The 11238-nt window shown below is 42.0% G+C and overlaps 1 pseudogene; it reads right to left on the bottom strand.

Moving 5' to 3' along the window:
- Window positions 1–4967: 4967 nt before the first annotated feature.
- On the bottom strand, window positions 4968–6083 carry LOC142008529 (ribosome biogenesis protein NSA2 homolog pseudogene; annotated as a pseudogene).
- Window positions 6084–11238: the final 5155 nt, after the last annotated feature.

The following is an 11238-nucleotide window of genomic DNA, read 5'->3' as shown; positions in this document are numbered from 1 at the left end:
TTAATCAGGTTGCATCTTTAATATTAGATGCCTGGGACTAACTAGCAGAGAAGCGTGTAGTACAGGTAACCCTCTGTTTAATTCTGTGGGACTTTCACAAGTTTCCCTCTTTTCCTATCCAATTTCCTCCAGCATATCTATTATTGGGAATTTACCACACCTGGCAGGTGGTGGGGGCAGTTGCCTGCTCCCCCTCTTTTCCATCCAAATTTGTTGCCAGGAACTTACCATTCAAACCCCATCATAGGATGGCCAGCTGAGTCATAAGAAAGAGGGGGCTGTCTCCCTATTCGCTATAGCCATAGGAACTGCAAATGCATAGCAATCCCTTCTTTTATCCAGCTCCCCCTTTTTAAGTCCTTTGCCAGGCCATTCATCTGGACACTAGACATCTTCCCTGTGGAGTACATGCCACCAGAGATACGTCCTACACTTACAAAGTAAGTTGAAACATGTGGCCTACCCAGTCAGAGAGCAGAATCACTTAGGCTGTGTCTACAATAGCACACTACACTGAAGTAGCCTATTTCGATGTAAGAACATTGAAATAGGCTACTTTGACGCGTATCATCTACACGTCCTCCAGGGCTGGTGCCATCGATGTTCAACATCGAAGTAGTGACGGAGAACGTCGAAAGGAGCCACCCTGGAAGGAAATGCCGAGCGTCCACACACAGAAGTGCTCCCCATCGAAATAAGGGGCCAGCAAAGTCCCAAGCTGCTCCCTTAAAAGGCCCCTCCCAGACACACTCGGCCTGCACAGCATGAGATCCACAGAGCCGACAACCAGTTGCAGACCCTGTAAACGCAGCATGGAACCCCAGCTGCAGCAGTAGCAGCAGCAGCGGCAGCAGCCAAAAACCCTGGGCTAAGGGCTGCTGCACCCGGTGAACATAGAGCCCCACCAGGGGCTGGACAGAGCGTCTCTCAACCCCTCAGCTGATGGCCACCATGGAGGGCCCCTCTATTTCGAAGTAGAGAGATGCGGATCATCTACACATGCCCTACTTTGATGTTCAACGTCGAAGTAGGGCGCTATTCCCATCTTCGGATGGGAATAGCGATTTCGATGTCCAGCCGCCTAACGTCGATTTCAACGTCAAAATGGCACACGGCACATGTAGACGTGATGCGTGCTATTTCGACATTGTGCCAGCGACTTTGAAGTATCCGGCTAGTGTAGACGCACCCTTATTGATATAATTTAAGGTGAAAGTGAAGAGTTTCTTATTCACTTTTCAGGTGAAATATTTCACAAAACCCTCACAAGCTGAACATTTTTTCATAAGTTAATTGGCTGAGAACTTGCAAAAACCCAATACATTCATAGAAATTAGTATAAGTTTGATAATATTAGTCAAACATAAAAACAAGCTAAATTTAGGGTAAATATTTATAATAAATAGTTTGTCTCTGCTATAGTCGGGAAATAAAGAAATTTCATTAACCAAGAGAAGGACAGCTTAGATTCTTATGCTAGAATCATGAACATTAAGAGATGAAAAGTTAGTGCAGGTTATTCCCTGAAACCTATCTTCTGCCTAATATGTTGCCCATTCAGATTTTATAAAATTTCAAGCAGAGTTGTTCAGAGCACTCTTAGAAAAATATTCCACAGCCTTGCTATGAAGAAACTTTTCCTGATCTTTATCTTTATCTTCCTTTTAATTTCATATCTTAACTCTTACTTACACTCCTGGACTATGTCTACATGAGAAGCTCCTGTCAGCAGAAGTCAATGTGAGAAGGCATTTCCCAGCAAAACGTCTGTTGACAGATTGCATTTACACATAAAAGTAGATTGAAAGAGCAATCAGTTCTGTTGACAGAGAGCAGCCAAACTGCCCAGCCCTCTCTTGGCAGAACAACAGGCCAGAAGCTCTGTAAACAGGCCTTCTCCATGAACCAGAAGCCATGTCTGTCGACAAAAGGGCTCCGAGTGCCTACATGGCTGTTTTGTCGACAGAACACTGTCAAGAGAGGTGTTATAACTGAAGAGGGAGAGGTACAACACTGCTGGCGGATGTGTCAAGTTTTGTCTACAAACTGTTGACAAAGTGCATTTTTTGTGTAGACACTCTGCGGTTTTTCCTGACAAAAGCTCAGTTTTGTTGGCAAAAGCCTCTCCTAGGCTGTGTCTACACGTGCCCCAAACTTCGAAATGGCCATGCAAATGGCCATTTTGAAGTTTACTAATGAAGCGCTGAAATACATGTTCAGCGCTTCATTAGCATGCGGGCTGCCGCGGCGCTTCGAAATTGATGCGCCTTGCCGCCGCGCGGCGCGTCCAGACGGGGCTCCTTTTCGAAAGGACGCCGCCTACTTCGAAGTCCCCTTATTCCTATGAGCAGATGGGAATAAGGGGACTTAGAAGTAGGCGGCGTCCTTTCGAAAAGGAGCCCCGTCTGGACGTGCCGCGCGGCGGCAAGGCGCGTCAATTTCGAAGCGCTGCGGCAGCCCACAAGCTAATGAAGCGCTGAACATGCATTTCGGTGCTTCATTAGTAAACTTCGAAATGGTCATTTGCATGGCCATTTCTAAGTTTGGAGCACATGTAGACGTAGCCCTACAGACGTAGCCCTGGATCCATGTAAAATTGTTCCTGTTGATTGCTTGGATGTTTATTCTTCAAATATATGTGAAAGGTTACCATGTACCACCCTCCACCTTCTTTTAATCACTGTTTAAGCAAGGGGACTTTATATCATGGATGTATGTCTATTCCACAAGAAAAAAAAACACACAGCACTGAATTGCAAGATGAGTCAGGCTCACAGGGCTCAACCTACAGTCTGAGTCAAAACTGCAGTCTAAATGTTTGGGCTTAGGCTGGAGCTTGGGCTCTGAGATAGCCCCCACAGGGTTTTAGAACCGACGCTCCACCCTTGCACCCAAAGTCCACAGTAGGGATTCAATAATAGTATTAGGTTACATGAGTAACCGATAAGCTTCTTCTCATTGGTTAACAATGACAGTGACTCACAGTCCCTCCCACCCACAGGTTAATCAGGAGTGGCTGGCTCAGCCTGTATCCCTGCTTGCCTCAGGATCAGGCAGTTTCCCCTACTGCTACCCTGAACTTAAAGCTGAGTAAGCACATTAAGCGGCGTAGGGGGTGGGGGAAGATCCTAGTTCCTACAGTGGGGAAGAAGCTGAGTCAGCCTGTGAGCCAGCTCAGCCTTTTCAATGCAGAGCAGTGGGGGTGAAAGGAGGAGGGGGGAGAACCAACAGAAATTTTTGTGATTACTCAGTTACCAGGTTACTCGTTCTTTAACATCCCTAGTCCACACCGGGATTTTTAGCCCCTCTGAGCCCAAGTCAGCTGGCCATGGCAAGGTCATGCTATTCCTCTTTTTTTTTTGTTTGCACTTTGTTGTTGTGTGTTTATTTTAAATTGTTTAAACAAATGAACTAAATAGAGAAATGTTGGATGGCAGGTTTATGGGTGTTAGAGTGTGCTGGAGCCTCTAAGGCCAGCTGTAAGTTGGAGTGATCAGGAACTCTGATTTCTATCCTGTGGGAAATTTTGCATTTCCAAAAAAGTTCATGGATGAAGAGAAAATAAAATCAGAAATGCAAAATTGCCTGTAATATGGAAATTTAAAAAATCCATTGTGACACCCCCCCCCAGATTTAAATAAATCAAATAAATCTAAGCTGGGGATGTAAGCTGGCTGTCTGGTTTGCTAGCTTACTGACTGGTTTATCAGGAGGTCTGCCTGGGAATCTGATCAGCCAGAAAGCACTGGAGCTTATGTACATGTGCGTAAATGTATTCATTTATATGACTGCATAATCAGCAAGTTTTGTGTAGGAGGTGAGATATTTAAAAGGCCAGTGCTCAAGGTATCAGATTTGGGCAGGAGGGTAGTGGGAGGAGAGGGAGAATCCTGGGGGACTTTTTACAGTTTGCATCATCTGCATATTGCAGATCTGATGCCACTGGAAAAATACCGTACAATATAGTGACCTAATTATGACATTTTGCTAAGCTGGTAAGAGCTGTGTAGCTATATCCATGAAATGCGCACTGAATGGAGCCTTGGTGTAGTGCTATAGTACACACAAACATTTGTAACATAAAACTCTTTCATATCCAGCAACCCCGGTACTGGGAGGCTACTGGATGTTCAAATATGCCAGCTAATAAAAAGCATCTGGGGGAGGCATATGTGGGGGTCAGCGCTCCCCCCCCATAACAAAATTCAGCTTCCTCCACCACTGGCTGCTGCTCAACCACTGCCCCATTACCTTGCATGTGGCTGTGTGGCTCATGGAGCTGCTTGGTGGGCTTGCGCATGACTGAGCAGCATAGCTAGCCAGTGGCGGGACTGTCACATGGCTAAGCCATGCAGGGAGGTGCTCTGGGTGGCAGACACTGGGCATGAGAGCTGAGAAGCCCACTGGCTGCACACACACGCAGACCAGAGGGATGCAGGGCAGGTGTGAGCAGGCCAGTCCCCGAGGGGAGGAGTATTGCTTGCACACTCAGTTCTGCTCTCTGAAGAGGCAGAAGTGCTGCTTGGGGAAGCGGCCTCATGGCCTGGGGTTTGTGCTGATTATTTGAGAGTTCCGGCTGATCCAATACCAGATAAAATACACTTTACTGTATATCAAATTAATTACATCTCATCATTTCATGCAGTGTAGCACAGTATTGTACACTAATTGAGCAACACATTAGCTGATAATTATCAAAATATTGCAATTGTGGGTTTAATCAACATCCTTTGTGTAATCTAAATCCTATTTTTCCTTGGTTATGGAAGAACCATCTTACCTATCTTACCTTATCTTGTGGCTTGGCTGACAATATATTTTACCAATCAAAAAAGAGGGCCTAGATTTCAACCTTATGCTATTTTGAAAAGAGCTGAAATGAGCTATTAAAGAATAAATACACTTTCAGTAAGATATAATAAGGTGACTTATTTAGAATTGATTTTGCAGGAGTCTATGTGTAGTATTTAGTAAGACCCCATTTGAACAAGCAGTACTGCATTAATGATGTCATCATTTTCGGGATTGTTTGTTACCTGTGCGTATTTCCCTCAGGTAACTTTGACCCCTTGAGTCACAAGGCCAAATTAATTCACATTGCACATTCACCCCAATGATGGCACCTCTGTGCAGAGGGGAAGAAGGATTCTTCTTTACACTGAGGGTTGGTAAATAAAATGTAGATTTAAGTTCAGCATATGTTATATGAGCCTTCTCGAAACACAAACCCATTGGTCCAATAATTTGTTCATATTTAGTAGGTTTTCAAGTAAAGCCAATCCTAACAAAACAGACTTTGGTAACCATTCTCTTCCAGGTCTCCTTTCACTTTCCTGTATGGATCACCTTTAAAACTTCTGTTTCTCCTTTTGCATGGACTTTTGTAACAGATACTTCCTATTTCCCGTCTTTTTCTTTGCTTTTATGTTTTTATCATGTTGGACAGAACTTTTGTCCTGCACTGGCCCTCTCGATCCAGCAGGTATGCTGGGATAGCTCCTTCTGGGCTTTTCTCATCATTCATTTGCTTGGTATTTCTCTCTTCATGCATCTTAATGGTCTTTTTCATTTGTACCTTCTCATCATCAATTTATTGTGGAACATAATCTACTTGTGTGTGTATTGGAAGCATATTTCTTCAATTTGCCTGGTTTCTTCCTGTCTGCCCATGAGCCTGTCTTTCTCCTTTTTCCCATAGATTACATAAAGGCTGACTCTTGATTCAGGAGCAACTTTCAGCTTTTACTATCCTGTGGTGAGCATTAAAATGACAAACGTTAACAAATGTTAACACGTGGGTTATAGCTAAGTGACACAGAATAGGAAATATTCCACATACTTCTGATACCACTTTATGGGAACAGTAGGTACACACTGACTTTTAATGGGTGACCTTTGGAATAGCAAAATTTAGATAAATCAGTATCTATCACAAAGCTGCCAGTCTACGCCTGTACCAGATTCACTCTCTGCATGTAACCCACTTTGTTGTGTCTTGCTGGTTTCTGACATTTGTATTTGTTACATAATTTGACATCCTTATACTTTGCTGTTTCATGGATACATCCTTTGTCATTATTCATACCCAGCTATGTTAACACTGTGCTATAGTTCAAAAATGAACTTAGATATTTTAACTTTTGGCTTTTTTTTTAATTTCTTCACCTAGAATTTAAGATGTGGATGACGTCAGAGGTATAGTAATTCGTTGAAAGGTAGTTGTTTTGTGAACTTGTTTAAAATTATTGCTCAGTTTATTTTCCTGAGCAATAAATTTATTATGTGTGTTCATACATACACATACAAACAAACTATATTATTTATTTTATTATTCAGGCTGAGAAGGCTTCAATTCCTTTTTTTTCCAAAGCCTTTTTTTTGGCTGTGCTTATACATTTTAGATGTCTTTCACTAACATACAACAAATATGTTTGTACTGTGTATATACAGTCTTTGTAATTTGACTTTTATTTGCATGACAATCATCTCCCTTCCCTCCACTATTTTCTTTACTTATAACATTCTCTTCAACTGTAAGAGGTATTGTTTCATTATTTGTGAAATGGAAAAGGCTCATTTGAAAAAAAATCGGTGTTGTGTCTTTAATTTAAAAACTGCCTCAGGGCCCTATGGGGTATATTAAATCTGTCTCATTGCCATATATCTTGGTGTACATTTTACTTGAAACCAGGTGTTTTGTATATTGAACTTTTTAACACTGCGGGGAGGTAAGTATTCACAGCTGGAGTTTTATGCTTCGCACATTTTCATGTTTTAGAACAAGAAGCAACCCCTAGGAAAAACTCCTCTAGCATGAAAAGAAGCAGAACAAAGCACTTCTGTATCTGGTGGCAGGACTTGGATATGATGAAGTCACAGATACAGGACTTGCATATAAAATAGATGCGAGCAAAACTGAGACAAAAAGTTGCTAGCAACCAAAGTGTATAGATTTGCAGATCAATCACAACCTATGAGGCTGCCACTGTAGAGTAGAATTCTAAAACTGATTCATAGGTACCAAAGTACGAAGACAACCTTTGTATTGTAGCCTAAGTTTTGAGTGTATTTATTTTTAAACATTGGAGTCTAGCATGTATTAACTGTGAGTCACTGAGTTATTCTTTTGCTAGATAGTATTGCAAAACATCAGTCACTGTCTCATCATTTAAGGGAAACAAATACGGTGACTTAGAAAAAAAAACTTTTTCTAAATGTGAGAAATATATTAAAAATTTTAAATTGCAGTTAACAATATGACAATGTAATTGCCTTCCCTCCTCTCGTACTACATCCCAAAGCTGCAGTTTTGTACAATAGCACCATTTCTCTGCATCAAATATATAAATTCATTAAAGAAGTCAAATGGCTTGTGTCTATTTAAACATCAAATCATCCGTGGCATTTTTGTTTTGTTTTTACTTCTAGGAAATTGTTATACTAAAATGAAAATGGATTCCCCCCAAAATGCATCCTACCTATATTTAAATTTCCAGATGGTAATTTGGAAATTAGAGGAGAAGACTTTTAGTTTTTGGTGGGCAGGAGACTGACTCCTGAGGACCCAATAAGTATGAGAAGCAGTGAGCTCATTGCAATAGTCTAAGCATGTGTTTTTCTGTTCTTTAAGCTGAGGCATTATTTCCATGTGTTTGTTTAATATTTACAATGCATACAATTTTATCATCTCAAAGACTTAAGTAAATAACTTCCTGTAAATTTTAACAATGTCAGTGTCAATGAGATGTTGCTTTATCCTCTGGACTGGGGAGGTCTTCTGGCAATTTGAAAATCAAATCTTGTGGGCTTGAGTCAAATGACGGAATTCTACTCTTCAGCTATAATGGTGTACGTAATGAGATGGTGTGAAGTCTGCATCTCTTGTTAAAGTGTCTCAATTTGATGCATGAAATAGCTAAACACTTCATGTCAGACATCATTTACAACAAACACTATTTGATTTCACGAAAAGAAAATGTAATACACATTTCTTAAGAGACTGTCAGGTAAACATTGAGCATTAAATGTCATGTTTCAGAAGTGATGTAGTGATGATAAGGAACACGAGTGAGGATTACAGTGTTTGTCTTATTTTCCAATAACTTTATCGAACATTTGTCTCACAGACTTTGTGCTTGTATTTTCATTTGGCTCATTTAAACCAAATGTGAGTTGGGTTAGGCCTTGGCTCTCAGGAGAAAGTGACTTTTTATCAGTGCCAGCTCTTCTGTGAAAAAACCTCCAGTGGTGGTGATGCACTGGTTTGCTGCCCTTCCTGGATGTTGCAGGCACAGCAGAAAGCTAGCATAGGGGAGGGAGAGAGCAATCACAATGATAAATAGTTGCATGGTCAGTATTATTATTTCTGTCACAAAGTGATTTATTATCCATAATAGGTTACACAAATGGAACTTTTAAAAATAGAAATGGAGGATATAAAATGAACAATTTGATCTTCTTATGCTAGAACAGAACTGAGTGCAACTCCACTGACTACAATGGAGTTATACCAGAGATTAATTTGAATCCATGGATAACAGACTATTCTTCCTTCAATCTAAATCAAAAGCTGAATTCCCTGTTTCCTGAGGTTCAAGAATAAGTGCAAAGGAAACAGATCCTGCTTCAAAATCATAACTAAGTACAGTAAACCCCTGAGATACCTGCAACCAAGTTCTGCATGTCTTGAGTTAACACAGCTGCCATCCCTGACAGGAGCGGGGAAGCCGCTCCTGCCAGGGGCAGCAGCCTGACTGTCAGCTGTCACCCTGACACGAGCAGTTTCCCGGTCCCCGGGAGTGGCAGGGGGCTGAGAACCAGGTGGCAGCTTGGCTCCTGGCTTCCCTCTGCTAGCAGGACCCGGGAAACTGAGCAGCACACTGCTGGTCAGTTTCTCGGGTCCGGATAGTGGAGGGGAGCTGGAAGCCAGGCTGCTGCCTGGTTCCTGCATCCTTGCTGCTAAGGGGTAACTGCCCAAGTTACACAAAAATTCAACTTACGCAGGGTAGCCAAGAACGCAATCTCCGCCTAAGTCAGGGATGTACTGCATATGCTTAGATTTAATCATGTGAGTAATCCCATACACTTCAATGGGTCCAAGCTCAGTGTTTTTATTAGGTAATATCTTCATACATAACAGGGTAATAATAAGGAGAAATAAGGAAGTTAACAAGTATTTGGATTCACTTAAAATAGCTTTTTTGTATATCTGAAAATGCCTGGGTACAGTCTTAGGCTACAGTTACATGACAGTCATCCACCAGCAGAAGTCATGGTCAGAAGAGATTTCCCCACAAAACTTCTGACGACAGAGTGCAACCACACATGGAACTGGATCAAAAGAGCTCTCTGCTGTGTTGACAGAGTGGCCGGACTGTCTGTCTGCTCTCTCAACAAAACAGGCACCTGGAAGCACAGCAGACAGGGTTGTCCATTACCCTGGACACCCTCTCGGCTGAAAGAAGCCCTGCCCACACACCCAGAGCATCCACACAGCTTGTTTGTCAACAGGATCTGTCAACAAAGGCACTCTTCCTCAGCTGGGAGAGCCAGAGGGTTGTTGGCAAAGGTGTCAACTTTTCTTGAGATACTGTCGACAAATTCCATTTTGTTTGTGGATGCTCCACTAGTTTTGTTGACAAAACTGGGGCTTTGCTGGCAAAACTCGCTAGTGTAACCTTAGCCTTAGGCATTCTGCCTCTCAGCCAGGAGGTGTAACACTGATGGGTTGGGTCTACACGAGAACTCTTTGTCGACAGAGTAAGCCTTTTGTCACAAAAGTCACAGGCTGGGTTGACACTGGAGAGTTTTGCTGAGAAGGGAAGTTTTGTCAACATAACTCAGGGAGCATCTACGCACTTAAAGCAGTCTGTCAACAGATTCTCAACAAAGCCCTGCATTTGCCTCAACAGTATTATCCCTCAAAAATGTGAGGCACAACAATTCGTCATCAGGGTACTGTCCACAGACATGCAGTGTGGACACTGCTGTTGACAGAGAGGCCTTCTGTTTGCTGAGCAGCCCTCTTTGAAGAGCTGCCATTTTGCTTTCTGGAACCAGGGGGCAGTACCGTGTGGCAGTTCTCTGTCGACAGAGCAAGTTGTGCATAGATGCAATCTGTTGTCAGAGATTCTGTCTAGATTTCCCTGTCGGCAATAACTTCTGTTGACAAATGCTTCTAGTGTAGACACAGCCAGAGCGTCCACATGGTAAACCCGCTCTGTCGAGATTTTGTCGACAAAACTTTGCCCAAAACCAAATTGGAAGAAGGGGCTTTCAAAATCAGGGGTTCATTTTGAAAGGCCCCCAGCTACACAGGCAGCATGCATTTCAAAAGTGGTGCCTTTGAAGTGCCTGCAGCTGCCATTATGCCAATAAGGTGTAGCATATTCATAGCAGCTACTCATTAGAATCTGCCGAAGTAGCTCATTACCATGGCCCCTCCAAAAGTGGGGGCTAGTGTGGCCAAAACCCAGCCATTCTAAACTCTTTCTTATAGATTACAGTGATTTGTAAGCCAGTATTAATAATAAGCCAAAATGTATTTGAAACTGCAGCAAACCTGTATTTGAGAGATTCTTATACGCCAGACCCTCAGAGCTAAAGTACACTCCAATAGTCACTTAAAAAAATCCATAGCAGGAAATAAAATTTCTGCTTTCTGACATGGGTTCAGCTCATTAAATCTCCAACACTCTTGTTTCTGCAGCAGAAGTAATATTTTATGCAAAAATTACCATCTATACTTTGGTAAATATCATGGTTCTGTACAAAAGGACAGCTTCATCTGCATAAGACAATGGAATGTTTCCTCAGCATCTGACCCAGGCAGCTCTGCATGTGATTTTCTGAACAAACAAATGGTTGAACTATCTGAGGAGCATCATTTATTAGATACTGAGCATTCTCTGTTCAAATCTACAGATATAAGAGCTTGTGTCAATCATTCAAAACCAAGTAACATTTTACCAAGATAAGATGTCTTGAGTGCTAAAATTCTTTTTTCAGCTATTTTCACACATCTAAAGATGACTCCAGATTGGTCTGAATCTTGGAATCTTGCCATACTTATGTTGCTTTTTTCACTGCCAACATCTTGGGTTTTACTTTATTTTATTTTATTTGTGTGTGTGTGCGCGCGTGTACGCGCACGTGCATGCATGCACACACATATTAAAATTAAATTTGGGGCTAATTACCAAGAACAATTGTAGAATCCTCACTGAATGGGGTATTTAT

This window comes from Carettochelys insculpta, chromosome 1 (genome assembly GCF_033958435.1).
Source record: "Carettochelys insculpta isolate YL-2023 chromosome 1, ASM3395843v1, whole genome shotgun sequence".
Lineage (NCBI taxonomy): Eukaryota > Metazoa > Chordata > Testudines > Carettochelyidae > Carettochelys > Carettochelys insculpta.
This window is presented reverse-complemented; position numbering and strand designations above follow the sequence as displayed.